General features: G+C 46.2%; 11 non-coding genes and 15 pseudogenes across 11 annotated transcripts; all 26 read left to right on the forward strand.

Moving 5' to 3' along the window:
* Positions 1-301: 301 nt before the first annotated feature.
* Positions 302-420, forward strand: LOC135602734 (5S ribosomal RNA). The gene has a single exon (XR_010484013.1). It is a non-coding gene; the product is annotated as a 5S ribosomal RNA (ribosomal RNA).
* Positions 421-769: 349 nt separating this feature from the next.
* On the forward strand, positions 770-888 carry LOC135603267 (5S ribosomal RNA; annotated as a pseudogene).
* Positions 889-1238: 350 nt separating this feature from the next.
* On the forward strand, positions 1239-1357 carry LOC135603033 (5S ribosomal RNA). The gene has a single exon (XR_010484073.1). It is a non-coding gene; the product is annotated as a 5S ribosomal RNA (ribosomal RNA).
* Positions 1358-1706: 349 nt separating this feature from the next.
* On the forward strand, positions 1707-1825 carry LOC135602290 (5S ribosomal RNA; annotated as a pseudogene).
* A 350-nt stretch (positions 1826-2175) lies between these two features.
* LOC135602426 (5S ribosomal RNA) lies at positions 2176-2294 on the forward strand (annotated as a pseudogene).
* Positions 2295-2644: 350 nt separating this feature from the next.
* Positions 2645-2763, forward strand: LOC135599978 (5S ribosomal RNA). Its single transcript, XR_010482315.1, has one exon. It is a non-coding gene; the product is annotated as a 5S ribosomal RNA (ribosomal RNA).
* Positions 2764-3113: 350 nt separating this feature from the next.
* Positions 3114-3232, forward strand: LOC135603758 (5S ribosomal RNA; annotated as a pseudogene).
* Positions 3233-3582: 350 nt separating this feature from the next.
* LOC135599979 (5S ribosomal RNA) lies at positions 3583-3701 on the forward strand. The gene has a single exon (XR_010482316.1). It is a non-coding gene; the product is annotated as a 5S ribosomal RNA (ribosomal RNA).
* Positions 3702-4051: 350 nt separating this feature from the next.
* Positions 4052-4170, forward strand: LOC135603887 (5S ribosomal RNA; annotated as a pseudogene).
* Positions 4171-4520: 350 nt separating this feature from the next.
* On the forward strand, positions 4521-4639 carry LOC135600921 (5S ribosomal RNA). The gene has a single exon (XR_010483231.1). It is a non-coding gene; the product is annotated as a 5S ribosomal RNA (ribosomal RNA).
* Positions 4640-13037: 8398 nt separating this feature from the next.
* On the forward strand, positions 13038-13156 carry LOC135601682 (5S ribosomal RNA; annotated as a pseudogene).
* A 349-nt stretch (positions 13157-13505) lies between these two features.
* LOC135603547 (5S ribosomal RNA) lies at positions 13506-13624 on the forward strand (annotated as a pseudogene).
* A 350-nt stretch (positions 13625-13974) lies between these two features.
* Positions 13975-14093, forward strand: LOC135601842 (5S ribosomal RNA; annotated as a pseudogene).
* A 350-nt stretch (positions 14094-14443) lies between these two features.
* On the forward strand, positions 14444-14562 carry LOC135601358 (5S ribosomal RNA). Its single transcript, XR_010483654.1, has one exon. It is a non-coding gene; the product is annotated as a 5S ribosomal RNA (ribosomal RNA).
* A 350-nt stretch (positions 14563-14912) lies between these two features.
* Positions 14913-15031, forward strand: LOC135601085 (5S ribosomal RNA). The gene has a single exon (XR_010483389.1). It is a non-coding gene; the product is annotated as a 5S ribosomal RNA (ribosomal RNA).
* Positions 15032-15381: 350 nt separating this feature from the next.
* Positions 15382-15500, forward strand: LOC135600361 (5S ribosomal RNA). Its single transcript, XR_010482684.1, has one exon. It is a non-coding gene; the product is annotated as a 5S ribosomal RNA (ribosomal RNA).
* A 350-nt stretch (positions 15501-15850) lies between these two features.
* Positions 15851-15969, forward strand: LOC135602347 (5S ribosomal RNA; annotated as a pseudogene).
* A 350-nt stretch (positions 15970-16319) lies between these two features.
* On the forward strand, positions 16320-16438 carry LOC135601829 (5S ribosomal RNA; annotated as a pseudogene).
* A 349-nt stretch (positions 16439-16787) lies between these two features.
* Positions 16788-16906, forward strand: LOC135603766 (5S ribosomal RNA; annotated as a pseudogene).
* A 350-nt stretch (positions 16907-17256) lies between these two features.
* LOC135604112 (5S ribosomal RNA) lies at positions 17257-17375 on the forward strand (annotated as a pseudogene).
* Positions 17376-17723: 348 nt separating this feature from the next.
* Positions 17724-17842, forward strand: LOC135600706 (5S ribosomal RNA). The gene has a single exon (XR_010483022.1). It is a non-coding gene; the product is annotated as a 5S ribosomal RNA (ribosomal RNA).
* Positions 17843-18192: 350 nt separating this feature from the next.
* On the forward strand, positions 18193-18311 carry LOC135601225 (5S ribosomal RNA). The gene has a single exon (XR_010483525.1). It is a non-coding gene; the product is annotated as a 5S ribosomal RNA (ribosomal RNA).
* Positions 18312-18660: 349 nt separating this feature from the next.
* Positions 18661-18779, forward strand: LOC135601062 (5S ribosomal RNA). The gene has a single exon (XR_010483367.1). It is a non-coding gene; the product is annotated as a 5S ribosomal RNA (ribosomal RNA).
* A 1474-nt stretch (positions 18780-20253) lies between these two features.
* LOC135602433 (5S ribosomal RNA) lies at positions 20254-20372 on the forward strand (annotated as a pseudogene).
* A 349-nt stretch (positions 20373-20721) lies between these two features.
* On the forward strand, positions 20722-20840 carry LOC135603688 (5S ribosomal RNA; annotated as a pseudogene).
* A 350-nt stretch (positions 20841-21190) lies between these two features.
* LOC135602138 (5S ribosomal RNA) lies at positions 21191-21309 on the forward strand (annotated as a pseudogene).
* The last annotated feature ends 4897 nt before the right edge of the window (positions 21310-26206 follow it).

The following is a 26206-nucleotide window of genomic DNA, read 5'->3' on the forward strand; positions in this document are numbered from 1 at the left end:
TGTTTTGGGGCTCGGAATTTACCGTGACTGCTACGCAGTTAGTATCGTGGGGCTCGGAGAGAGCTTTCCGGATTGGGGTGGCAATAGCGATTCCGAGATCGTTCTTGAATGTGCCGATGGTTTCGACGCGCGCTTGCCGTGACCGATACGTAGTCGTTGGGCTAGGGCACGGAGATAGCTTGCAATAGGGATTTCGTGAACGTTCGAGAAAGCGCCGACGGTTTCGTGACGGGCAAGAGGCTCCGGACATTGATGCGCTGGCCGCGACGTGCACATAGGCGAGGGACGAAGCACGCGAAATGGGTGCGATAATGCCAGCACTAAAGCACCGGATCCCATCAGCACTCCGAAGTTAAGCGTGCTTTGGCGAGAGTAGTACTAGGATGGGTGAACCCCTGGGAAGTCCTCGTGTTGCACTCCTTTTGCGTCCCGAGATACGAAACATCTCCCGTAGAGCTCCGAGTTGATTGTTTTGGGGCTCCGAATTTACCGTGACTGCTACGCAGTTAGTATCGTGGGGCTCGGAGAGAGCTTTCCGGATTGGGGTGGCAATAGCGATTCCGAGATCGTTCTTGAAAGTGCCGATGGTTTCGACGCGTGCTTGCCATGACCGATACGCAGTCGTTGGGCTAGGGCTCGGAGAGAGCATGCAATAGGGATTTCGTGAACGTTCGAGAAAGCGCCGATGGTTTCGTGACGGGCAAGAGGCTCCGGACGTTGATGCGCTGGTCGCGACGTGCATATAGGCGAAGGACGAAGCACGCGAAACGGGTGTGATAATGCAAGAACTAAAGCACCGGATCCAATCAGAACTCCGAAGTTAAGCGTGCTTTCGAGAGAGTAGTACTGGGATTGGTGACCCCCTGGGAAGTCCTCGTGTTGCACTCCTTTTTGCGTCCCGAGATACGAAACATCTCCCGTAGACCCCCGAGACGATTGTTTTGGGGCTCGGAATTTGCCGTGACCGCTACGCAGTCAGTATCGTGGGGCTCGGAGAGAGCTTTCCGGATTGGGGTCGCAATAGCGATTCCGATATCGTTCTAGAAAGTGCCGATGGTTTGGACGCGCGCTTGCCATGACCGACACGCAGTCGTTGGGCTAGGGCTCGGAGAGAGCTTGCAATATGGATTTCGTGAACGTTCGAGAAAGCGCCGACGGTTTCGTGACGGGCAAGAGGCTCCGGACATTTATGCGCCGGCCGCGACGTGCACATAGGCGAGGGACGAAGCACGCGAAACGGGTGCGATAATGCCAGCACTAAAGCACCGGATCCCATCAGCACTCCGAAGTTAAGCGTGCTTTGGCGAGAGTAGTACTAGGATGGGTGACCCCCTGGGAAGTCCTCGTGTTGCACTCCTTTTGCGTCCTGAGATACGAAACATCTCCCGTAGACCTCCGAGACGATTGTTTTGGGGCTCGAAATTTACCGTGACTGCTACGCAGTTAGTATCGTGGGGCTCGGAGAGAGCTTTCCGGATTGGGGTGGCAATAGCGATTCTGAGATCGTTCTAGAAAGTGCCGATGGTTTCGACGCGCGCTTGCCGTGACCGATACGCAGTCGTTGGGCTAGGGCTCGGAGAGAGCATGCAATAGGGATTTCGTGAACGTTCGAGAAAGCGCCGATGGTTTCGTGACGGGCAAGAGGCTCCGGACGTTGATGCGCCGGTCGCGACGTGCATATAGGCGAAGGACGAAGCACGCGAAACGGGTGCGATAATGCAAGAACTAAAGCACCGGATCCCATCAGAACTCCGAAGTTAAGCGTGCTTTCGAGAGAGTAGTACTAGGATTGTTGACCCCCTGGGAAGTCCTCGTGTTGCACTCCTTTTTGCGTCCCGAGATACGAAACATCTCCCGTAGACCTCCGAGACGATTGTTTTGGGGCTCGGAATTTGCCGTGACCGCTTCGCAGTCAGTATCGTGGGGCTTGGAGAGAGCTTTCCGGATTGGGGTCGCAATAGCGATTCCGAGATCGTTCTAGAAAGTGCCGATGGTTTCGACGAGCGCTTGCCGTGACCGATACGCAGTCGTTGGGCTAGGGCTCGGAGAGAGCTTGCAATAAGGATTTCGTGAATGTTCGAGAAAGCGCCGATGGTTTCATGACGGGCAAGAGGCTCCAGACGTTGATGCGCTGGCCGCGACGTGCACATAGGCGAGGGACGAAACACGCGATACGGGTGCGATAATGCCAGCACTAAAGCACCGGATCCCATCAGAACTTCGAAGTTAAGCGTACTTTGGAGAGAGTAGAACTAGGATGGGTGACCCCCTGGGAAGTCCTCGCGTTGCACTCCTTTTTGCGTCCCGAGATACAAAACATCTCCCGTAGACCCCCGAGACGATTGTTTTGGGGCTCGGAATTTGCCGTGACCGCTACGCAGTCAGTATCGTGGGGCTCGGAGAGAGCTTTCCGGATTGGGGTCGCAATAGCGATTCTGAGATCGTTCTAGAATGTGCCGATGGTTTCGACGCGCGCTTGCCGTGACCGATACGCTGTCGTTGGGCTAGGGCTCGGAGAGAGCTTGCAATAGGGATTTCGTGAACGTTCGAGAAAGCACCGACGGTTTCTTGACTGGCAAGAGGCTCCGGACGTTGATGCGCTGGCCGCGACGTGCACATAGGCGAGGGACGAAGCACGCGAAACGGGTGCGATAATGTCAGCACTAAAGCACCGGATCCCATCAGCAATCCGAAGTTAAGCGTGCTTTGGCGAGAGTAGTACTAGGATGGGTGACCCCCAGGGAAGTCCTCGTGTTGCACTCCTTTTTACGTCCCGAGATACGAAACATCTCACGTAGACCTCCGAGACGATTGTTTTGGGGCTCGGAATTTACCGTGACTGCTACGCAGTTAGTATCGTGGGGCTCGGAGAGAGCTTTCCGGATTGGGGTGGCAATAGCGTTTCCGAGATCGTTCTAGAAAGTGCCGATGGTTTCGACGCGCGCTTGCCGTGACCGATACGCAGTCATTGGGCTAGGGCTCGGAGAGAGCTTGCAATAGGAATTTCGTGAACGTTCGAGAAAGCGCCGACGGTTTCGTGACGGGCAAGAGGCTCCGGACGTTGATGCGCCGGCTGCGACGTGCACATAGGCGTAGGACGAAGCACGCGAAACGGGTGCGATAATGCTAGAACTAAAGCACTGGATCCCATCAGAACTCCGAAGTTAAGCGTGCTTTAGAGAGAGTAGTACTACGATTGGTGACCCCCTTGGAAGTCCTTGTGTTGCACTCCTTTTTGCGTCCCGAGATACGAAACATCTCCCGTAGACCTCCGAGACGATTGTTTTGGGGCTCGTAATTTGCCGTGACCGCTACGCAGTCAGTATCGTGGGGCTCGGAGAGAGCTTTCCGGATTGGGGTCACAATAGCGATTCCGAGATCGTTCTAGAATGTGCCGATGGTTTCGACGCGCGCTTGCCGTGACCGATACGCAGTCGTTGGGCTAGGGCTCGGAGAGAGCTTGCAATAGGGATTTCGTGAACGTTCGAGAAAGCGCCGACGGTTTCTTGACGGGCAAGAGGCTCCGGACGTTGATGCGCTGGCCGCGACGTGCACATAGGCGAGGGACGAAGCACGCGAAACGGGTGCGATAATGTCAGCACTAAAGCACCGGATCCCATCAGCAATCCGAAGTTAAGCGTGCTTTGGCGAGAGTAGTACTAGGATGGGTGACCCCCAGGGAAGTCCTCGTGTTGCACTCCTTTTTACGTCCCGAGATACGAAACATCTCACGTAGACCTCCGAGACGATTGTTTTGGGGCTCGGAATTTACCGTGACTGCTACGCAGTTAGTATCGTGGGGCTCGGAGAGAGCTTTCCGGATTGGGGTGGCAATAGCGATTCCGAGATCGTTCTAGAAAGTGCCGATGGTTTCGACGCGCGCTTGCCGTGACCGATACGCAGTCATTGGGCTAGGGCTCGGAGAGAGCTTGCAATAGGGATTTCGTGAACGTTCGAGAAAGCGCCGACGGTTTCGTGACGGGCAAGAGGCTCCGGACGTTGATGCGCCGGCTGCGACGTGCACATAGGCGTAGGACGAAGCATGCGAAACGGGTGCGATAATGCCAGAACTAAAGCACTGGATCCCATCAGAACTCCGAAGTTAAGCGTGCTTTAGAGAGAGTAGTACTACGATTGGTGACCCCCTTGGAAGTCCTTGTGTTGCACTCCTTTTTGCGTCCCGAGATACGAAACATCTCCCGTAGACCTCCGAGACGATTGTTTTGGGGCTCGTAATTTGCCGTGACCGCTACGCAGTCAGTATCGTGGGGCTCGAAGAGAGCTTCCCGGATTGGGGTCGCAATAGCGATTCCGAGATCGTTCTAGAATGTGCCGATGGTTTCGACGCGCGCTTGCCGTGACCGATACGCAGTCGTTGGGCTAGGGCTCGGAGAGAGCTTGCAATAGGGATTTCGTGAACGTTCGAGAAAGCGCCGACGGTTTCGTGACGGGCAAGAGGCTCCGGACGTTGATGCGCTGGCCGCGATGTGCACATAGGCGAGGGACGAAGCATGCGAAACGGGTGCGATAATGCCAGCACTAAAGCACCGGATCCCATCAGAACTTCGAAGTTAAGCATACTTTGGAGAGAGTAGTACTAGGATGGGTGACCCCCTGGGAAGTCCTCGTGTTGCACTCCTTTTTGCGTCCCGAGATACGAAACATCTCCCGTAGACCCCCGAGACGATTGTTTTGGGGCTCGGAATTTGCCGTGACCGCTACGCTGTCAGTATCGTGGGGCTCGGAGAGAGCTTTCCGGATTGGGGTCGCAATAGCGATTCCGATATCGTTCTAGAAATTGCCGATGGTTTCGACGTGCGCTTGCCGTGACCGATACGCAGTCGTTGGGCTAGGGCTCGGAGAGAGCTTGCAATAGGGATTTCGTGAACGTTCGAGATGTTATGATCGGAGCGGCACTAAGAGGGGGGGGGTGAATTAGTGCAGCGGATTAAAATTTCGATTTTAACAAAATCTTTCGTACGATAAGAACGAAGCTTGAAAAGTTTAACTTGAAAGCATATTTTTAAAATTGTGCAGCAAGGGTAATAAGGAACTAAAGTAGTAAGAAGATTTGCAGTAATGTAAATGACAATAATAAAATGCAAACCAAAGATTACGCCGATTTTTAGAGTGGTTCGGTCAAATGACCTACTCCACTTGCGATGCCCCTCTTCGATGAGGCTCCCACCTTCCACTAGCAAATCTCTTGAAATGGAAGGGTAAACACCCCTCTTACAACCTTTTACAAGCAGTTCAACCTCTTACAAATTTTCAATATGAAAGAAGGAGGAGAACTCTCTAGCAAATTGAAAACAAGACTTGCTAAGACTTTCTAAGACTTTTCTCTCAATCAAAATGCTTCTCAAAAGTTGTAACCTCAGCTGAGATTTGAGGGGTATTTATAGGCCTCAAGAGGATTCAAATTTTGGGCTCCAAAATTTGAATTTTCTTAGGGTTCCCGGTGCTGGAGGTGCCACCGCCCAGCCAGGCGGTGCCACCGCCCAGCGCTCGGGTGCTGGACGGTGCAACCGCCCAGCCAAGGAGGTGTCACCGCCTGGCACTGCGATTTCACTGGTTTGGCTTAATTTAAGCCCAAACCATATCTGACTTTGGGCCCAGTTGGCCCCTAACCAGGATATAGGATTATCTCTTAATCCTAATCCTAATTACAAGTGAACTACATAACAAAAACACATCCTAAGCAAGCTTTCAACCGCGAACGTCGAGTCTTGTTTTAGCGAGCTTTCCGACGAGCTTCTTCCGACGGACTCCCATCAAGCTCCTGATCTTGTGATGACTTTAACGAGTAGCCGAGCCTTCTCGGTGATCTCCGTGAACCTCCGACGATCTCTTCGGCGAACTTCCGAAAATTCCGATAGGTTCCCGATTTCTTCTCGGTTGGTTCCGGCAGCATCTCCGACGATTCTTCGGACTCTTAAACGTCCATCGATCTTGACTCTGGTATTCTTGCTTTGTGTTTTCTGGTTATCGTAGTTAATCCTGCACACTTAACTCAATAATATGGATTAGATCAATTAACCCATTAATTGATTTCATCATCAAAATCCGAGATTCAACAATCTCCCCCTTTTTTATGATGACAATCAATTGATGACGGAGTTAAACATAACTCCCCCTATCTATATGCCATATTATGAGAAAATGAAAACACTTGAATTTCATCCATTGAATTCAAGCATAAACCGATAAGTTCTAACCGTAGAGCTTATCGTTATTCTCATTAAGCAATAGTAAATGCGAAACTTCGATGAAAATCATAAGTCAAATGATATGGGACAATTTTTACTACGATAGGAGATAAAGATTTTCAACATGAATTTCATGATATCGATGTAAGGCATGCTTTCAATATGATCAATCAATCTTGTGATATTCTCAAGGATTTTGCAAGGCATATAAGACATTCATATCACACAAGCTTTTGCAATTCATATAAGTTATGCTATTAAAATGATACAAGTCATCACTTTTCTCCCCCTTTGTCATCAACAAAAAGAGAATGAGACTTGAAGCACATAATTTATCATACAAAGATTTTATCATTGATCATACATCACTCATCTATATTATCATTGATCATACAAAGATTTTATCATTGATCATACATCACTCATCTATATTATCATTGATCATACAAAGATTTTATCATTCAAAATTAAGTATGCTAAAATATTTACGCAGAGTTCATCTTAAAGGAAAATTCAGCATTCATCCATATTATCCTATCTCTTCTTTTTATAAATAACAAAAATTGTAGATGTACAAAGAAGAGATTGGGATAAGAAAAAAAAAATTTTAAGTAGTAACTCCAATAAGTCAAGATCATAATTCGAATACAAATCCATTCAAATTCAATTCGTCAACTTGAAACTCATAATCAAGCCATCAAAATCAATTTTGAGATTCAAAATATCATAAAATCATTAATCTTGATCAGATGGAAGCGGTGTTTGACTCAAGATAGGATAAGATAATTTAACAAGTCACCGAGGAACGGAGAAAGAATGAAAAACTTTATGGAAAATCCATTCAACCAAGTTTATTCTTAGGGACAATTTAACATACCTAATTCCCTTCTAATGAATTCAAATTGGTCTTCATTCAAAGCTTTTGTAAATATATCTGCTAATTGATGCTTTGTGTCAATGAATTCTAGAACAACATCATTGTTAAGGACATGATCGCGTATGAAATGATGCCTAACGTCGATGTGCTTAGCTCTAGAGTGCTGAATTGGATTTTTAGTAAGACATATGGCACTAGTATTATCACATTTTATGGGAATGTTTTTAAAGTGAATTCTATAGTCTTCTAATGTATTTTTCATCCAAATGACTTGTGCACAACAAGCACTTGCAGCAATGTATTCGGCTTCCGCCGTAGATAGTGCAACTGAATTTTGTTTCTTGGAAGTCCAAGAAACAAGTCCATGTCCTAAAAATTGGCATGTTCCGGATGTACTTTTTCTATCTATCCTACATCCACCAAAATCGGCATCTGCATAAGCTATTAGATCGAATTTTTCAGATTTTGGATACCACAATCCTAAATTTGGAGTTCCTTTAAGATACCTAAATATTCTTTTAACACTCTTTAGATGAGATAATTTAGGATTAGATTGAAACCTAGTGCAAAGTCCTACACTAAACATAATATCTGGTCTAGTCACGGTGAGGTAGAGTAGACTACCTATCATTCCCCTATACGTTTTTTGATCGAAATTTTCACTATTTTCATCCATATCTAACTTAGTCGTAGTACTCATAGGGGTGTTTATTGCTTTTGAATTATCCATGTTAAATCGTTTTAACAATTCTAATGTATATTTGGATTGGTTAAGAAATATACCATCACTAAGTTGTTTGATTTGTAATCCTAAAAAGAAAGTTAATTCACCCATTAAACTCATTTCAAATTCATGACTCATACATTTGGCAAATGATTCACATAGTGATTCATCCGAAGAGCCAAAAATAATATCGTCAACATAAATTTGCACAATAAGAAAATTATTTTCAAAATGTTTAATAAACAATGTAGTATCAACCTTGCCTTTGGTAAAATTATTTAAAATAAGAAAGGAACTAAGTCTTTCATACCAAGCTCTAGGAGCTTGTTTCAAGCCATAGAGAGCTTTAGTCAATTTGAATACATGATTAGGAAGAAGAGAATTTTCAAATCCGGTAGGTTGTTCGACATATACTTCTTCGGAAATAAAACCATTCAAGAAAGCACTTTTAACATCCATTTGAAATAGTTTAAAATTATTACTACTAGCATAGGTAAGGAGCATCCTTATGGCTTCTAATCGAGCCACGGGAGCGAAGGTTTCTTCGTAATCGATACCTTCTTCTTGGTTGAAACCTTTGGCCACTAATCTAGCCTTGTTTCTAACCACGATACCATTTTCGTCTTGCTTGTTTCTAAAGACCCACTTAGTACCTATGACTAAGTGGTCACTTGGTCTAGGAACAAGCTTCCATACCTCATTCCTCTCAAATTGGTTCAATTCTCCTTGCATTGCAATGACCCAAAAATCATCTTTTAAGGCTTCGTCAATGCATTTAGGTTCAATGTGAGAAAGGAAAGCGGCGTTAGCACAAAAATTCTTGAAAGAAGAACGAGTTTGAACCCCTTTTGTTGTATCTCCTATAATTAGCTCCTTTGGATGAGCATCTACATACTTCCATTCTTTGGGTAAAGAAATTTCGGAAGAAGATGCATTCAAATGGCTATTTTGATGAGGGGGTTCGTTTAAATTCAAATTATCAAAACCAAGATCATCATCAAAATCATTTTTCTTTAAATCAGAAATTTCATTAAAAACTACATGAATAGACTCTTCTATTACTAAGGTTCTTTTGTTAAAGACACGAAAGGCCTTAGAAACGGAGGAGTAACCAAGAAAAATGCCTTCATCGGATTTAGCATCAAATTTACCTAGGGCATCCTTTTCATTTAAAATGAAGCATTTACAACCGAAAACTTTAAAATAAGAAATATTTGGTTTTTTGTTATTCCATAATTCATAGGGAGTTTTTGATAGAGATGGTCTTATTAGGACCCTATTCATGATGTAACAAGCCGTATTTACGGCTTCGGCCCAAAAATATTTGGGTAAACTATGTTCATTTAACATAGTTCTTGCCATTTCTTGTAGGTTTCTATTTTTCCTTTCAACTACTCCATTTTGTTGAGGATTTCTTGGAGTTGAGAAGTTATGATTGTACCCATTTACTTCGCAAAAATTTTGAAAGTCACGATTTTGGAATTCACCACCGTGATCACTCCGAATTGATGAAATCATGAAGCCTTTTTCGTTTTGAGTGAGTTTACAAAACTTAGAGAAACACTTGAAGCAATCACTTTTGTGAGCTAAGAAATAGGTCCAAGTGTATCTAGAGTAGTCATCCACAATCACAAAAGCATATTTGCTTCCACCTAGACTTGTTGTATCAATTGGTCCAAATAAGTCCAAATGGATCAATTGTAATGGTCTAGTGGTGCTAATTTGATTTTTTGGTTTGAAGCTTGTTTTTATTTGTTTGCCTAGTTGACATGCATTGCATACCTTATCCTTAATAAACTTCATATTCAGAATCCCTCGTACTAATTCTTGAGATGAGATTTTAGATATTGTTTTCATGCTTGCATGACCTAATCTCCTATGCCAAAGCCAAGCATCATCATTTACGGCGGAGAAACACATTTCTTTACCTAGTTCATCAAGATTGATGGTATAGACATTATTTTGTTTTAAAGCAATCATAGTCATGTTATGATTTGGTTTTTCAATAATGCACATATTTGATTCAAATCTAACGATATAACATTTATCGCATAGTTGACTAATACTCAAGAGATTATGTTTTAATCCATCAACTAGTAAAACATCATCAATGGAAAAACTAAATTTGTTATCAATAGTTCCCTTGCCAATGATTTTGCCTTTGTTGTTGTCTCCGAAGGTGACGTACCCTTCTTCTTTGCTAGTGAGCATAGAAAAATGAGATGGATCTCCAGTCATATGTCTTGAGCATCCACTATCGAGATACCATCTCTTGCTCCTAGCTTGTGGGTTTGTCTACAAAAGAGGATGATTTTTAGGTACCCATTTGATTTTGGGTGCCTCAAAAATTGACCCACTAACCTTGTTATTTATTTTTGAATCCTTTATAGTTCCTTTAGGAACCCATATTAATTTTTGTGAACTAATTTTCCTAAATGGACATTTGTAGGCAATATGTCCGGATTTGCAACAGAAGTTGCATTTCATATAAGAGGAAACATGTAATGTAGGTCCTTTTATGAAAGTGGTAGGATTTTGATGTAATCCTTTTACAAATCCAATTCCATTTCTATTTGCGATGTGACCCTTGTGTGCAAGGATCATATCTAATCCTTTGCTACCAACCTTAAACTTGTTTAAGGTTTCCTTAAGAAGCAAATTTTCATTTTTTATTGCTTCTAAATGCTCACACTTAGAGCATGGAGGAGTTTGAAGACTATCAAACTTATCTTGTAGCAAAGCATGCTCTTTCTTTAAGATACTTAACTTCTTGCTAACAGTTCTACATTCATCAAATAATTCATGAAAAGCGATAGAGAGTTCTTCAAAAGATAAATCTTCATTAAATAAATCACATACCTCTTCTTCTAATGCCATTAGCGCGTAATGAGCAACTTGCTCGGTGTTGGACTCCTCTTCTTCGGACGCGCTTGAATTATCCCATGTTGCCTTGAGCGCCTTCTTCTTTGATGTCCTCTTTTTGGCTTGAGGACAATCGTTCTTGTAGTGTCCCAGTTTTTTGCATTCATAGCAAATCACTTGGTCCTTCTTTTGTTCAAATTTATTTTTTATATTATTTTTAAGTTTGTTCTTTCTTAAATATTTTTTAAATTTTTGAGTCAAAAGTGCAATATCATTGTCACTGTCCTCATCACTTGATGTTCCTTTCAAGTGGTCTTCTTGTGATTTGAGTGCCATATTCTTCCTGTTCTTTGGAAGGGGGTTCTCGAGCTCGTCATGAGCTTGACATGTCATTTCGTAGGTCATTAGAGACCCAATGAGTTCTTCAAGAGGGAATGCTTTAAGGTCTTTGGCCTCTTGAATGGCCGTAACTTTTGGATCCCAACTTTTAGGGAGAGATCTTAAGATTTTAGTTACTAGTTCAAAGTTAGTAAAATCTTTACCAAGAGCTTTGAGTCCATTGATGACATCCGTAAACCGGGTGTACATGTCTCCGATGGACTCACTTGGTTTCATTCGGAAAAGTTCGTAAGAGTGCACAAGGATGTTGATTTTGGACTCTTTCACTCGACTAGTGCCTTCATGAGTGACCTCAAGAGTTATCCAAATATCAAAAGCTGAATCACACATTGAAACACGATTAAAATCGTTTTTGTCTAATGCACAAAACAAGACATTCATAGCCTTTGCATTTAAAGCAAAAACCTTCTTCTCCGATTCATTCCATTCGCTCATCGGAAGAGAAGATTTTTGAAATCCATTCTCAACAATAGACCAAAGCTCAAAGTCCATAGAAATGAGGAAGATCCTCATGCGAGTCTTCCAATATGTGTAATCCGACCCATTAAACAAAGGTGGTCGTGCAATAGAGTGGCCCTCTTGCATGCCGGAGTAAGCCATCTCTCTTGGGTATTAAACCAAATATGAGAGATAACCTCGCTCTGATACCAATTGTTAGGATCGGAGCGGCACTAAGAGGGGGGGGGGGGGTGAATTAGTGCAGCGGATTAAAACTTCGATTTTAACAAAATCTTTCGTACGATAAGAACGAAACTTGAAAAGTTTAACTTGAAAGCGTATTCTTAAAGTTGCGCAGCAAGGGTAATAAGGAACTAAAGCAGTAAGAAGATTTGCAGTAATGTAAATGACAATAATAAAATGCAAACTAGAGATTACGCCGATTTTTAGAGTGGTTCGGTCAAATGACCTACTCCACTTGCGAGGCCCCTCTTCGATAAGGCTCCCACATTCCACTAGCAAGTCTCTTGAAAAGGAAGGGTAAACACCCCTCTTACAACCTTTTACAAGCAGCTCAACCTCTTACAAATTTTCAATAAGAAAGAAGGAGGAGAACTCTCTAGCAAATTGAAAACAAGACTTGCTAAGACTTTCTAAGACTTTTCTCTCAATCAAAATGCTTCTCAAAAGTTGTAACCTCAGCTGAGATTTGAGGGGTATTTATAGGCCTCAAGAGGATTCAAATTTTGGGCTCCAAAATTTGAATTTTCTTAGGGTTCCCGGTGCTGGAGGTGCCACCGCCCAGCGCTCGGGTGCTGGACGGTGCAACCGCCCAGCCAAGGAGGTGTCACCGCCCAGCTCTCGGGTGCTGGGCGATGCCACCGCCCAGCCAGGCGGTGCCACAGCCTGGCACTCTGATTTCACTGGTTTGGCTTAATTTAAGCCCAAACCATATCTGACTTTGGGCCCAGTTGGCCCCTAACCAGGATATAGGATTATCTCTTAATCCTAATCGTAATTACAAGTGAACTACATAACAAAAACACATCCTAAGCAAGCTTTCAACCGCGAACGTCGAGTCTTGTTTCGGCGAGCTTTCCGACGAGCTTCTTCCGACGGACTCCCATCAAGCTCCCGATCTTGTGATGACTTTAACGAGTAGCCGAGGCTTCTCGGTGATCTCCGTGAACCTCCGACGATCTCTTCGGCGAACTTCCGAAATTTCCGATAGGTTCCCGATTTCTTCTCGGTTGGTTCCGGCAGCATCTCCGACGACTCTTCGGACTCTTAAACGTCCATCGATCTTGACTCCGGTATTCTTGCTTTGTGTTTTCTGGTTATCGTAGTTAATCCTGCACACTTAACTCAATAATATGGATTAGATCAATTAACCCATTAATTGATTTCATCATCAAAATCCGAGATTCAACACGAGAAAGCGCCGACGGTTTCGTGACGGGCAAGAGGCTCCGGACATTGATGCGCCGGCCGCGACATGCACATAGGCGAGGGACGAAGCACGCGAAACGGGTGCGATAATGCCAGCAGTAAAGCAACGGATCCCATCAGCACTCCGGAGTTAAGCGTGCTTTGGCGAGAGTAGTGCTAGGATGGGTGACCCCCTGGGAAGTCCTCGTGTTGCACTCCTTTTGCGTCCCGAGATACGAAACATCTCCCGTAGACCTCCGAGACGATTGTTTTGGGGCTCGGAATTTACCATGACTGCTATGCAGTTAGTATCGTGGGGCTCGAAGAGAGCTTTCCGGATTGGGGTGGCAATAGCGATTCCGAGATCGTTCTAGAAAGTGCCGATGGTTTCGACGCGCGCTTGCCGTGACCGATACGCAGTCGTTGGGCTAGGGCTCGGAGAGAGCTTGCAATAGGGATTTCGTGAACGTTCGAGAAAGCGCCGACGGTTTCGTGACGGGCAAGAGGCTCCGGACGTTGATGCACCGGTCGCGACGTGCACATAGGCGAAGGACGAAGCACGCGAAATGGGTGCGATAATGCAAGAACTAAAGCACTGGATCCCATCAGAACTCCGCAGTTAAGCGTGCTTTAGAGAGAGTAGTACTAGGATTGGTGACCCCCTGGTAAGTCCTCGTGTTGCACTCCTTTTTGCGTCCCGAGATACGAAACATCTCCCGTAGACCTCCAAGACGATTGTTTTGGGGCTCGGAATTTGCCGTGACCGCTACGCAGTCAGTATTGTGGGGCTCGGAGAGAGCTTTCTGGATTGGGGTGGCAATAGCGATTCCGATATCGTTCTAGAAAGTGCCGATGGTTTCGACGCGCACTTGCCGTGACCGATACGCAGTCATTGGGCTAGGGCTCGGAGAGAGCTAGCAATAGGGATTTTGTGAACGTTCGAGAAAGCGCTGACGGTTTCGTGACGGGCAAGAGGCTCCGGACGTTGATGCGCTAACCGCGACGTGCACATAGGCGAGGGACGAAGCACGCGAAACGGGTGCGATAATGCCTGCACTAAAGCACCGGATCCCATCAGAACTTTGAAGTTAAGCGTACTTTGGAGAGATTAGTACTAGGATGGGTGACCCCCTGGGAAGTCCTCGTTTTGCACTCCTTTTTGCGTCCCGAGATACGAAACATCTCCCGTAGACCCCCGAGACGATTGTTTTGGGGCTCGGAATTTGCCGGGACCGCTACGCAGTCAGTATCGTGGGGCTCGGAGAGAGCTTTCCGGATTGGGGTCGCAATAGCGATTCCAAGATCGTTCTATAAAGTGTCGATGGTTTCGACGCGCGCTTGCCGTGACCGATACACAGTCGTTGGGCTAGGGCTCGGAGAGAGCTTGCAATAGGGATTTCGTGAACGTTCGAGAAAGCGCCGACGGTTTCGTGACGGGCAAGAGGCTCCGGACATTGATGCGCCGGCCGCGACGTGCACATAGGCGAGGGACGAAGCACGCGAAACGGGTTCGATAATGCCAGCACTAAAGCACCGGATCCCATCAGCAATCCGAAGTTAAGTGTGCTTTGGCGAGAGTAGTACTAGGATGGATGACCCCCTGGGAAGTCCTCGTGTTGCACTCCTTTTTGCGTACCGAGATACGAAACATCTCATGTAGACCTCCGAGACAATTGTTTTGGGGCTCGGAATTTACCGTGAGTGCTACGCAGTTAGTATCGTGGGGCTCGGTGAGAGCTTTCCGTATTGGGGTGGCAATAGCGATTCTGAGATCGTTCTAGAAAGTGCCGATGGTTTCGACGTGCGCTTGCCGTGACCAATACGCAGTCGTTGGGCTAGGGCTCGGAGAGAGCTTGCAATAGGGATTTCGCGAACGTTCGAGAAAGCGCCGACGGTTTCGTGACGGGCAAGAGGCTGCGGACGTTGATGCGCCGGCCGCGACGTGCACATAGGCGATGGACGAAGCACGCGAAACGTGTGCGATAATGCCAGCACTAAAGCACCGGATCCCATCAGAACTTCGAAGTTAAGCGTACTTTGGAGAGAGTAGTACTAGGATGGGTGACCCCTTGGGAAGTCCTCGTTTTGCACTCCTTTTTGCGTCCCGAGATACGAAACATCTCCCGTAGACGTCCGAGACGATTGTTTTGGGGCTCGGAATTTGCCATGACCGCTACGCAGTCAGTATCGTGGGGCTCGGAGAGAGCTTTCCGGATTTGCGTCGCAATAGCGATTCCGATATAATTCTAGAAAGTGCCGACGGTTTCGACGCGCGCTTGCCGTGACCGATACGCAGTCATTTGGCTAGGGCTCGGAGAGAGCTTGCAATAGGGATTTCGTGAACGTTCGAGAAAGCGCCGACGGTTTCGTGACGGGCAAGAGGCTCCGGACGTTGATGCGCTGGCCGCGACGTGCACATAGGCGAGGGACGAAGCACGCGAAACGGGTGCGATAATGCCAGCACTATAGCACCGGATCCCATCAGAACTTCGAAGTTAAGCGTACTTTGGAGAGAGTAGTACTAGGATGGGTGACCCCCTGGGAAGTCCTCGTGTTGCACTCCTTTTTGCGTCCCGAGATACGAAACATCTCCCGTAGACCCCCGAGACGATTGTTTTGGGGCTCGGAATTTGCCGTGACCGCTACGCAGTCAGTATTGTGGGGCTCGGAGAGAGCTTTCTGGATTGGGGTGGCAATAGCGATTCCGAGATCGTTCTAGAAAGTGCCGATGGTTTCGACGCGCACTTGCCGTGACCGATACGCAGTCGTTGGGCTAGGGCTCGGAGAGAGCTTGCAATAGGGATTTCGTGAACGTTCGAGAAAGCGCCGATGGTTTCGTGATGGGCAAGAGGCTCCGGACGTTGATGCGCCGGCCGCGACGTGCACATAGGCGAGGGACGAAGCACACGAAACGGGTCCGATAATGCCAGCAGTAAAGCAACGGATCCCATCAGCACTCCGAAGTTAAGCGTGCTTTGGCGAGAGTAGTGCTAGGATGGGTGACCCCCTGGGAAGTCCTCGTGTTGCACTCCTTTTTGCGTCCCGAGATAAGAAACATCTCCCGAAGACCTCCGAGACGATTGTTTTGGGGCTCGGAATTTGCCGTGACCGCTACGCAGTTAGTATCGTGGGGCTCGGAGAGAGCTTTCCAGATTGGGGTCGCAATAGCGATTCCGATATCGTTCTAGAACGTGCCGATGGTTTCGACGCGCTCTTGTCGTAACCGATACGCATTCGTTGCGCTAGGGCTCGGAGAGAGCTTGCAATAGGGATTTCGTGAACGTTCGAGAAAACGCCGACGGTTTCGTGACGGGCAAGAGGCTCCGGACATTGATGCGCTGGCCGCGACGTGCACATAGGCGAGGGACGAAGCACGCGAAACGGGTGCGATAATGCCAGCAGTACAGCAACGGATCCCATCAGCACTCCGAAGTTAAGCGTGCTTTGGCGAGAGTAGTGCTAGGTTGGGTGACCCCCTGGGAAGTCCTCGTGTTGCACTCCTTTTGCGTCCCGAGGTACGAAACATCTCCCGTAGACCTCCGAGACGATTGTTTTGGGGCTCGGAATATACCATGACCGCTATGCAGTCAGTATCGTGGGGCTCGGAGAGAGCTTTCAGGATTGGGGTGGCAATAGCGATTCCGAGATCGTTCTAGAAAGTGCTGATGGTTTCGACGCGCACTTGTCGTGACCGATACGCAGTCGTTGGGCTAGGGCTCGAAGAGAGCTTGCAATAGGGATTTCATGAACTTTCGAGAAAGTGCCGACGGTTTCGTGACGGGCAAGAGGCTCCGGACGTTGATGCGTCGTCCGCGACGTGCACATAGGCGAATGACGAAGCACGCGAAACGGGTGCGATAGTGCTAGAACTAAAGCACTGGATCTCATCAGAACTCCGAAGTTAAGCGTGCTTTAGAGAGAGTAGTACTAGGATTGGTGACCCCGTGGGAAGTCCTCCTGTTGCACTCCTTTTTGCGTCCCGAGATACGAAACATCTCCCGTAGACCTCCGAGACGATTGTTTTGGGGCGCGGAATTTACCGTGACTGCTATGCAGTCGGTATCGTGGGGCTCGGAGAGAGCTTTCCGGATTGGGGTCGCAATAGCAATTCCGAAATCGTTCTAGAAAGTGCCGATAGTTTCGACGCGCGCTTACCGTGACCGATACGCAGTCGTTGGGCTAGGGCTCGGAGAGAGCTTGCAATAGGGATTTCGTGAACGTTCGAGAAAGCGCCAACGGTTTCGTGACGGGCAAGAGGGTCCGGACGTTGATGCGCCGGCCGCGACGTGCACATAGGCGAGGGACGAAGCACGCGAAACGGTTGCGATAATGCCAGCACTAAAGCACCGGATCCCATCATAACTTCAAAGTTAAGCATACTTTGGAGAGAGTAGTACTAGGATGGGTGACCCCCTGGGAAGTCCTCGTGTTGCACTCCTTTTTGCGTCCCGAGATACGAAACATCTCCCGTAGACCTCCGACGTTTGTTTTGGGGCTCAGAATTTGTTGTGACTGCTACACAGTCAGTATCGAGGGGCTCGGAGAGAGCTTTCCGGATTAGGGTCACAATAGCGATTCCGAGATTGTTCTAGAAAGTGCCGATGGTTTCGACGCGCGCTTGCCGTGACCTATACGTAGTCGTTAGGCTAGGGCTCGGAGAGAGCTTGCAATAGGGATTTCGTGAACGTTCGAGAAAGCGCCGACGGTTTCGTGACGGGTAAGAGGCTCCGGACGTTGATGCGCTGGCCGCGACGTGCACATAGGCGAGGGACGAAGCACGCGAAACGGGTGCGATAATGCCAGCACTAAAGCACCGGATCCCATCAGAACTTCGAAGTTAAGCGTACTTTGGAGAGAGTAGTACTAGGATGGTTGACCCCCTGGGAAGTCCTCGTGTTGCACTCCTTTTTGCGTCCCGAGATACGAAACATCACCCGTAGACCCCCGAGACGATTGTTTTGGGGCTCGGAATTTGCCGTGACCGCTACGCAGTCAATATCGAGGGGCTCGAAGAGAGCTTTCCGGATTGGGGTCGAAATAGCGATTTTGATATCGTTCTAGAAAGTGCCGATGGTTTCGACATGCGCTTGCCGTGACCGATACGCAGTCGTTGGGCTAGGGCTCGGAGAGAGCTTGCAATAGGGATTTCGTGAAAGTTCGAGAAAGCGCCGACGGTTTCGTGTCTGGCAAGAGGCTCCGGACGTTGATGCGCCGGCCGCGACGTGCAAATAGGCGAGGGACGGAGCACGCGAAACGGGTGCGATAATGCCAGCACTAAAGCACCGGATCCCATCAGAACTTCGAAGTTTAGCGTACTTTGGAGAGAGTAGTACTAGGATGGGTGACCCCCTGGGAAGTCCTCGTGTTGCACTCCTTTTTGCATCCCGAGATACGAAACATCTCCCGTAGACCTTCGAGACGATTGTTTTGGGGCTCGGAATTTGCCGTGACCGCTACGCAGTCAGTATCATGGGGCTCGGAGAGAGTTTTCGGATTGGGGTCGCAATAGCGATTCCGAAATCGTTCTAGAAAGTGCCGATGGTTTCGACGCGCGCTTGCCGTGACCGATACGCAGTCGTTGGGCTAGGGCTCGGAGAGAGCTTGCAATAGGGATTTCGTGAACGTTCGAGAAAGCGCCGACGTTTTCGTGACGGGCAAGAGGCTCCGGACGTTGATGCGCCGGCCGCGACGTGCACATAGGCGAGGGACGGAGCACGCGAAACGGGTGCGATAATGCCAGCACTAAAGCACCGGATCCCATCAGAACTTCGACGTTAAGCGTACTTTGGAGAGAGTAGTACTAGGATGGGTGACCCCCTGGGAAGTCCTTGTGTTGCACTCCTTTTTGCGTCCCGAGATACGAAACATCTCCCGTAGACCTCCGAGACGATTGTTTTGGGGCTCGGAATTTGCCATGACCGCTACGCAGTCAGTATCGTGGGGCTCGGAGAGAGCTTTCCGGATTGGGGTGGCAATAGCGATTCCGAGATCGTTCTAGAAAGTGCCGATGGTTTCGACGCGCGCTTGCCGTGACCGATACGCAGTCGTTGGGCTAGGGCTCGGAGAGAGCTTGCAATAGGGATTTCGTGAACGTTCGAGAAAGCGCCTGTTGAATCTCGGATTTTGATGATATAATCAATTGATGGGTTAATTGATCTAAACCATATTATTGAGTTAAGTGTGCAGGATTAACTACGATAACCAGAAAACACAAAGCAAGAATACCAGAGTCAAGATCGATGGACGTTTAAGAGTCCGAAGAATCGTCGGAGATGCTGCCGGAACCAACCGAGAAGAAATCGGGAACCTATCGGAATTTTCGGAAGTTCGCCGAAGAGATCGTCGAAGGTTCACGGAGATCACCGAGAAGGCTCGGCTACTCGTTAAAGTCATCACAAGATCGGGAGCTTGATGGGAGTCCGTCGGAAGAAGCTCGTCGGAAAGCTCGCCGAAACAAGACTTGACGTTCGCTGTTGAAAGCTTGCTTAGGATGTGTTTTTGTTATGTAGTTCACTTGTAATTAGGATTAGGATTAAGAGATAATCCTATATCCTGGTTAGGGGCCAACTGGGCCCAAAGTCAGATATGGTTTGGGCTTAAATTAAGCCAAACCAGTGAAATCGGAGTGCCAGGCCGTGGCACCGCCTGGCTGGGCGGTGGCACCTCCAACACCGGGAACCCTAAGAGAATTCAAATTTTGGAGCCCAAAATTTGAATCCTCTTGAGGCCTATAAATACCCCTCAAATCTCAGCTGAGGTTACAACTTTTGAGAAGCATTTTGATTGAGAGAAAAGTCTTAGAAAGTCTTGTTTTCAATTTGCTAGAGAGTTCTCCTCCTCCTTTCTTATTGAAAATTTGTAAGAGGTTGAGCTGCTTGTAAAAGGTTGTAAGAGGGGTGTTTACCCTTCCATTTCAAGAGATTTGCTAGTGGAAGGTGGGAGCCTCATCGAAGAGGGGCATCGCAAGTGGAGTAGGTCATTTGACCGAACCACTCTAAAAATCGGCGTAATCTCTGGTTTGCATTTTATTATTGTCATTTACATTACTGCAAATCTTCTTACTGCTTTAGTTCCTTATTACCCTTGCTGCGCAACTTTAAGAATACGCTTTCAAGTTAAACTTTTCAAGTTCCGTTCTTATCGTACGAAAGATTTTGTTAAAATCGAAGTTTTAATCCGCTGCACTAATTCACCCCCCCCCTCTTAGTGCCGCTCCGATCCTAACAGCGCCGATGGTTTCGTGACGGGCAAGAGGCTCCGGACGCTGATGCGGCGACCGCGACGTGCACATAGGCGAAGGGCGAAGCACGCGAAACGAGTGCGATAATGCCAGAACTAAAGCACCGGATCCCATCAGAACTCCGAAGTTAAGCGTGCTTTAGAGAGTGTAGTACTATGATTGGTGACCCCCTGGGAAGTCCTCGTGTTGCACTCCTTTTTGCGTCCCGAGATACGAAACATCTCCCGTAGACCTCCGAGATGATTGTTTTGGGGCTCGGAATTTACCGTGACTGCTACGCAGTTAGTATCGTGGGGCTCGGAGAGAGCTTTCCGGATTGGGGTGGCAATAGCGATTCCGAGATCGTTCTAGAGAGTGCGATGGTTTCGACGCGCGCTTACCGTGACCGATACGCAGTCGTTGGGCTAGGGCTCGGAGAGAGCTTGCAATAGGGATTTCGTGAACGTTCGAGAAAGCGCTGATGGTTTCGTGACGGGCAAGAGGCTCCGGACGTTGATGCGCCGTCCACGACGTGCACATAGGCGAAGGACGAAGCACGCGAAACGGGTGCGATAATGCCAGAACTAAAGCACCGGATCCCACCAGAACTCCGAAGTTAAGCGTGCTTTAGAGAGAGTAGTACTAGGATTGGTGACCCCCTGGGAAGTCCTCGAGTTGCACTCCGTTTTGCGTCCCGAGATACGAAATATCTCCCGTAGACCTCCGAGATGATTGTTTTGGGGCTCGGAATTTGCCGTGACCGCTACGCAGTCAGTATCGTGAGGCTCGGAGAGAGCTTTCCGGATTGGGGTCACAATAGCGATTCCGAAATCGTTCTAGAAAGTGCCGATGGTTTCGACGCGCGCTTACCGTGACCGATACGCAGTCGTTGGGCTAGGGCTCGGAGAGAGCTTGCAATAGGGATTTCGTGAACGTTCGAGAAAGCGCCGACGGTTTCGTGACGGGCAAGAGGCTCCGGACGTTGATGCGCCGGCCGCGACGTGCACATTGGCGAGGGACGAAGCAAGCAAAACGGGTGCGATAATACCATCACTAAAGCACCGGATCCCATCAGAACTTCGAAATTAAGCGTACTTTGGAGAGAGTAGTACTAGGATGGGTGACCCCTTGGGAAGTCCTCGTGTTGCACTCCTTTTGCGTCCCGAGATACGAAACATCTCCCGTAGACCTCCGAGACGATTGTTTTGGGGCTCGGAATTTACCGTGACTGCTACGCAGTTAGTATCGTGGGGCTCGGAGAGAGCTTTCCGGATTGGGGTCGCAATAGCGATTCCGAGATCGTTCTAGAAAGTGCCGATGGTTTCGACGCGCGCTTGCCGTGACCGATACGCAGTCGTTGGGCTAGGGCTCGGAGAGAGCTTGCAATAGGGATTTCGTGAACGTTCGAGAAAGCGCCGATGGTTTCGTGACGGGCAAGAGGCTCCGGACGTTGATGCGCCGGCCGCGACGTGTCATGCCCCTCAAAATATCGACAATATTTAAAATTTTCATCATAACTAACCCAGGATCCAAACACAAATTTGAGGTCACTAAGAAAACTGACACGGGAGTGTCTAATTTACTACAATCTGATTATATGAGCCTTGATTATGATCTAGTATCTTTTTCAGTCAATAATGATGCCTCATAATCTTTATCTCAGCACACTAAAAAATGACAGCTCATCAGCATATTCTCTGCACAAAGTTAAAGCTGTTTCAAGGTGCTTTTCTTCAAGACAAAGGAATGCATTAAAGGAGTTGGTTGGCAGCTGTGAACATTTCTTCATTACCAATGAGTGCATTAAAATAGTTGGTTAGAAGCTGTAAACACTTAATTTCGAAATTCCCTATGCATGAAGGGTTGTTTCATGCACTAGTATTTATTTTGGTATTTAGGACTTAGAAAGGACTTTAGAAACTGATGATATCTGGGCAGAAGCTCTTAGAGAACCCCTTAAACTCTATATCTCTTGGATGCGTCCTTGAGTGGTGAGTCTTTTATTTTCTAGTTCTGTATCCTCGTTTAATTTCCGTTGGGTGGTGAACTTTCTATATCCCATTGCGATTTTAAACTTGGTGGTGAGCTATATTTCGTTTTACCGAAGTTTCTTCAAGAGTTCGTTCATTGCCTTCTGTGATATTTTCTATCTGTACAACTGTTCTATTAGTATTCTTTCGAAATCCATTCTGCATTTTTACCCTCCCCGGTATCAGTTTGGTATCAGAGGTAAAGGCTAGAGATCATGGCAAGGCGGAATGGAAAAGATGTAGTTGGTGAAGGTAGCGATCACGAAGATGACGCTGAGTCGTTGAGGCTGCAACTACGAAAATTGCTGCGTAGCCTACAAGAAAAAAATGAGATAATCGATGAACTTCAGAGTAGACATAACAAATATGAAAATGAAGCTCGAGAGTTTACTTCTGATGATGATACACTTCTTCCAAGGGAGTCGAGAAGATGTCGGAGAAGAAATGTAGTCCAAGACGAGTGGCAGAATAAATATAACCCCAGATTTGATATTCCAGAATTTGAAGGCAAAATAAATGTTGATGACTTTATCGATTGGCTTAATACAGTAGAAAGAATCTTCGATTTTCATGAACCACTAGAACAAAAGAAGGTCAAACTTGTGGCACTCAAACTCAGGCGGAATGCATCTTTTTGGTGGGAAAATCTGAAGAAACAAAGAGAACGTGAGGGGAAGAGTAAGATCGTTACATGGGAGAAAATGAAAAGGGAGCTAAAGAGAAAATATTTACCTCATAATTATAGACAAGAGATCTTTCTCAAAATACATGATTTCAAGCAAAAAGATCTTAGTGTGGAGGAGTACACTAATTTGATGTTAAAAGGAGAGCTTGTGGAACCGGAAGAGCAAACAATTGCAAGATACTTGGGAGGTCTGAAGTATGAGATTGCTAAAGTTGTTCAGCTACAGCCATATTGGTCTTTAAATGATGTGAGCAAGCTGGCATTAAAAGTTGAAAAGCAACAGAAGTTTGAAAAGAGTTTTCGGTATAGCTCAAAAGAAGGCTACACAAAAGGAGGAAGTTTCAAGCCTACTGTCCAAAGCAAGGTGATATCGAAGGTGCAAGAAAAGGGTGAAGAATCTGCTGGCAGCAAAAAAACACCTAATTCTTCTACCCCAAGTGGCCGAAAATGCTTCAAATGTCATGGTTTTGGGCATATCGCATCAGATTGTCCAAATAGGAGGATTGTAACTTTGGTTGAAGATCATAGTGATGGAGGAGAAGATGAAACTGACAACGAACCAAAATACGATGATGATGAGGAAGAGATTACTTATGCTGATCATGGTTTGTCTATTGTATTGCAACGTAGTTTACAAGTGTCATATGTGGCCGACGATGAAAGTTGGGTGAGAAAAAATGTGTTTCACACTAAATGCACTTCTCTTGGCAAGGTGTGCTTGGTGATCATCGACAGTGGCAGTTTTGAGAACGTGGTTTCTTTGGAGATGGTGCAGAAGCTGAAGTTGGATATGATCCCTCATCCACATCCATACCAATTATGTTGGTTGCAAAAAGGAAATGACATCAAGGTAACTAAAAGATGTTTAGTTTCATTTTCTATTGGCAAGTATTATAAAGATAAAGTGTGGTGTGATGTTGCCCCTATGGATGCTTGTCATTTACTATTGGGAAGACCTTGGCATTATGATAGAAGAGTGTTGTATGATGGTTATAAACATACTTATTCTTTTAAAGTGAATGAAAAGAAGATTATCTTAGCTCCATTACAACCTTCCGAAATCAGTGCGCCAAAGAAGGAAGTTAGTGCTTTTATTTCTTTTAGAGAATGCAGATATGAATTGGACAAGGGCGGTCATGTTTTGGCCCTAATGGTAGTAGAGGAGAACGAACAACATAAGGAGACACCGAAAATCATGCAACCAATCCTAGAAGAATTTCAAGATGTTATACCGGAAGAGATTCCACCTGGCCTTCCACCTTTGAGAGACATTCAACATCACATTGATCTTATTCCGGGGGTTGTTCTACCTAATAAGGCTGCGTACAGAATGAGTCCTAAAGAACATGAAGAACTTCAAAGGCAAGTTGATGAATTAGTGAAAAAGGGGTTAATTCGGGAGAGCCTGAGTCCCTGTGCAGTTCCAGCCTTGTTGGTGCCTAAGAAAGATGGTTCTTGGAGAATGTGCGTGGACAGTCGCACCATCAACAAAATCACAGTGGACTATCGCTTTCCTATTCCAAGGTTAGATGACTTACTTGATCAATTGTGTGGTGCTTGTATTTTCTCAAAAATTGATTTGAGGAGTGGCTATCACCAAATAAGAATGAGGCCCGGAGATGAGTGGAAAACAGCATTTAAAACTAGAGAAGGCTTATATGAATGGTTGGTTATGCCATTTGGACTATCTAATGCTCCTAGCACATTCATGAGATTTATGAATCACATACTTAAGCCATTCATTGGAATATTTATTGTTGTTTATTTTGACGATATATTAGTGTACAGCAAGAGTGAAGAGGAGCATATGAGTCATCTGAAAGAAATCTTTCTTATTTTGAGGCAGCAAAAACTTTATGCTAATCTAAACAAATGTGATTTCTTTACTTCTAGTGTGGTGTTTTTGGGGTATGTTGTTTCAAAAGATGGAATCATGATGGATCAAAGTAAGGTGGAAGCTATTCTCAATTGGCCAACACCTGCTTCATTACATGATGTGAGGAGTTTCCATGGCTTAACATCTTTTTATAGAAGATTCATCAAGAGTTTCAGCTCTATTGTCGCTCCAATCACCGAATGTCTTAAATGTGACAAATTCAAATGGACTAGTGAGGCTAACGATGCTTTTGAGCTTTTGAAAAGAAAGGTTACTGAGGCTCCTATCTTAGTTCTACCAAATTTTGATAATGTGTTTGAAGTTGAATGTGATGCATCTAATGTGGGAATTGGTGCTGTTTTGAGTCAAGACGGAAGGCCCATTGCATTTTTTAGTGAAAAGCTGAATGATACAAGAAAGAAATACTCTACTTATGATAAGGAGTTTTATGCGATTTATCGAGCTTTGTCTCATTGGAGTCAATATCTTCTCGCCAAGCCATTTGTTCTATATTCTGATCACGAGGCATTAAAGTTCATTAATCATCAGCACAAGCTAAACAAGAGGCATGCAGCTTGGGTGGAGTTCTTACAATCTTACAACTTTACAATCAAGCACAAATCTGGTGTTCAAAATGTAGTTGCTGACGCATTGAGCAGAAAGCATTCTTTATTATCAGCAATGGAAGTCAAAGTGGTTGGATTTGAAACATTCAAAGATCTATATGAGAATGATGTGGATTTTGGCTCGATATGGCAGAATTGCAAATCAGGTTCCTTTCAACAATTTTTGATCTTTGATGGTTTTCTTTTTCGAGCTAATGCTTTATGTGTTCCAACTTGTTCTTTGAGACAAGTAATTCTAGTTGAAGCTCATGGTGGTGTTTTGGGAGGACATTTCGGTAGGGACAAGACTCTAGCTCTTGTTCAATCAAATTTCTACTGGCCTAAAATGTTCAGAGATGTGGATAGACATGTGAAGCAATGCCGATTATGTCATTTGGCAAAAACAAGAAGTCAAAATTCTGGGTTGTACACTCCATTGCCAGTGCCAAATGCTCCATGGGAGGATGTGAATCTTGATTTCGTTTTGGGACTGCCAAGAACTCAAAGGAACAAGGATTCTATCATGGTTGTTGTTGATAGATTTTCAAAAATGTCTCACTTTGTTCCATGCAATAAATCAAATGATGCATCTCATATTGCTGATTTATATTTTAAGGAGATTGTTAAATTGCATGGTATTCCAAGAACTATGGTGTCTGATCGAGATTCAAAATTTGTTAGTCATTTTTGGAGAACTCTTTGGCGGAAGCTGGGTACTTCTTTGAATTTCAGTAGCTCGCATCATCCACAAACCGATGGGCAAACTGAGGTAACAAACCGAAGCTTGGGAAATTTACTTAGAAGCTATGTTGGCAAGAATATTAAGCAATGGGATGTCATTCTTCCACAAATTG

This window comes from Musa acuminata, chromosome BXJ2-1, assembly GCF_036884655.1.
Source record: "Musa acuminata AAA Group cultivar baxijiao chromosome BXJ2-1, Cavendish_Baxijiao_AAA, whole genome shotgun sequence".
In the NCBI taxonomy this organism is placed as follows: Eukaryota; Viridiplantae; Streptophyta; class Magnoliopsida; order Zingiberales; family Musaceae; genus Musa; species Musa acuminata.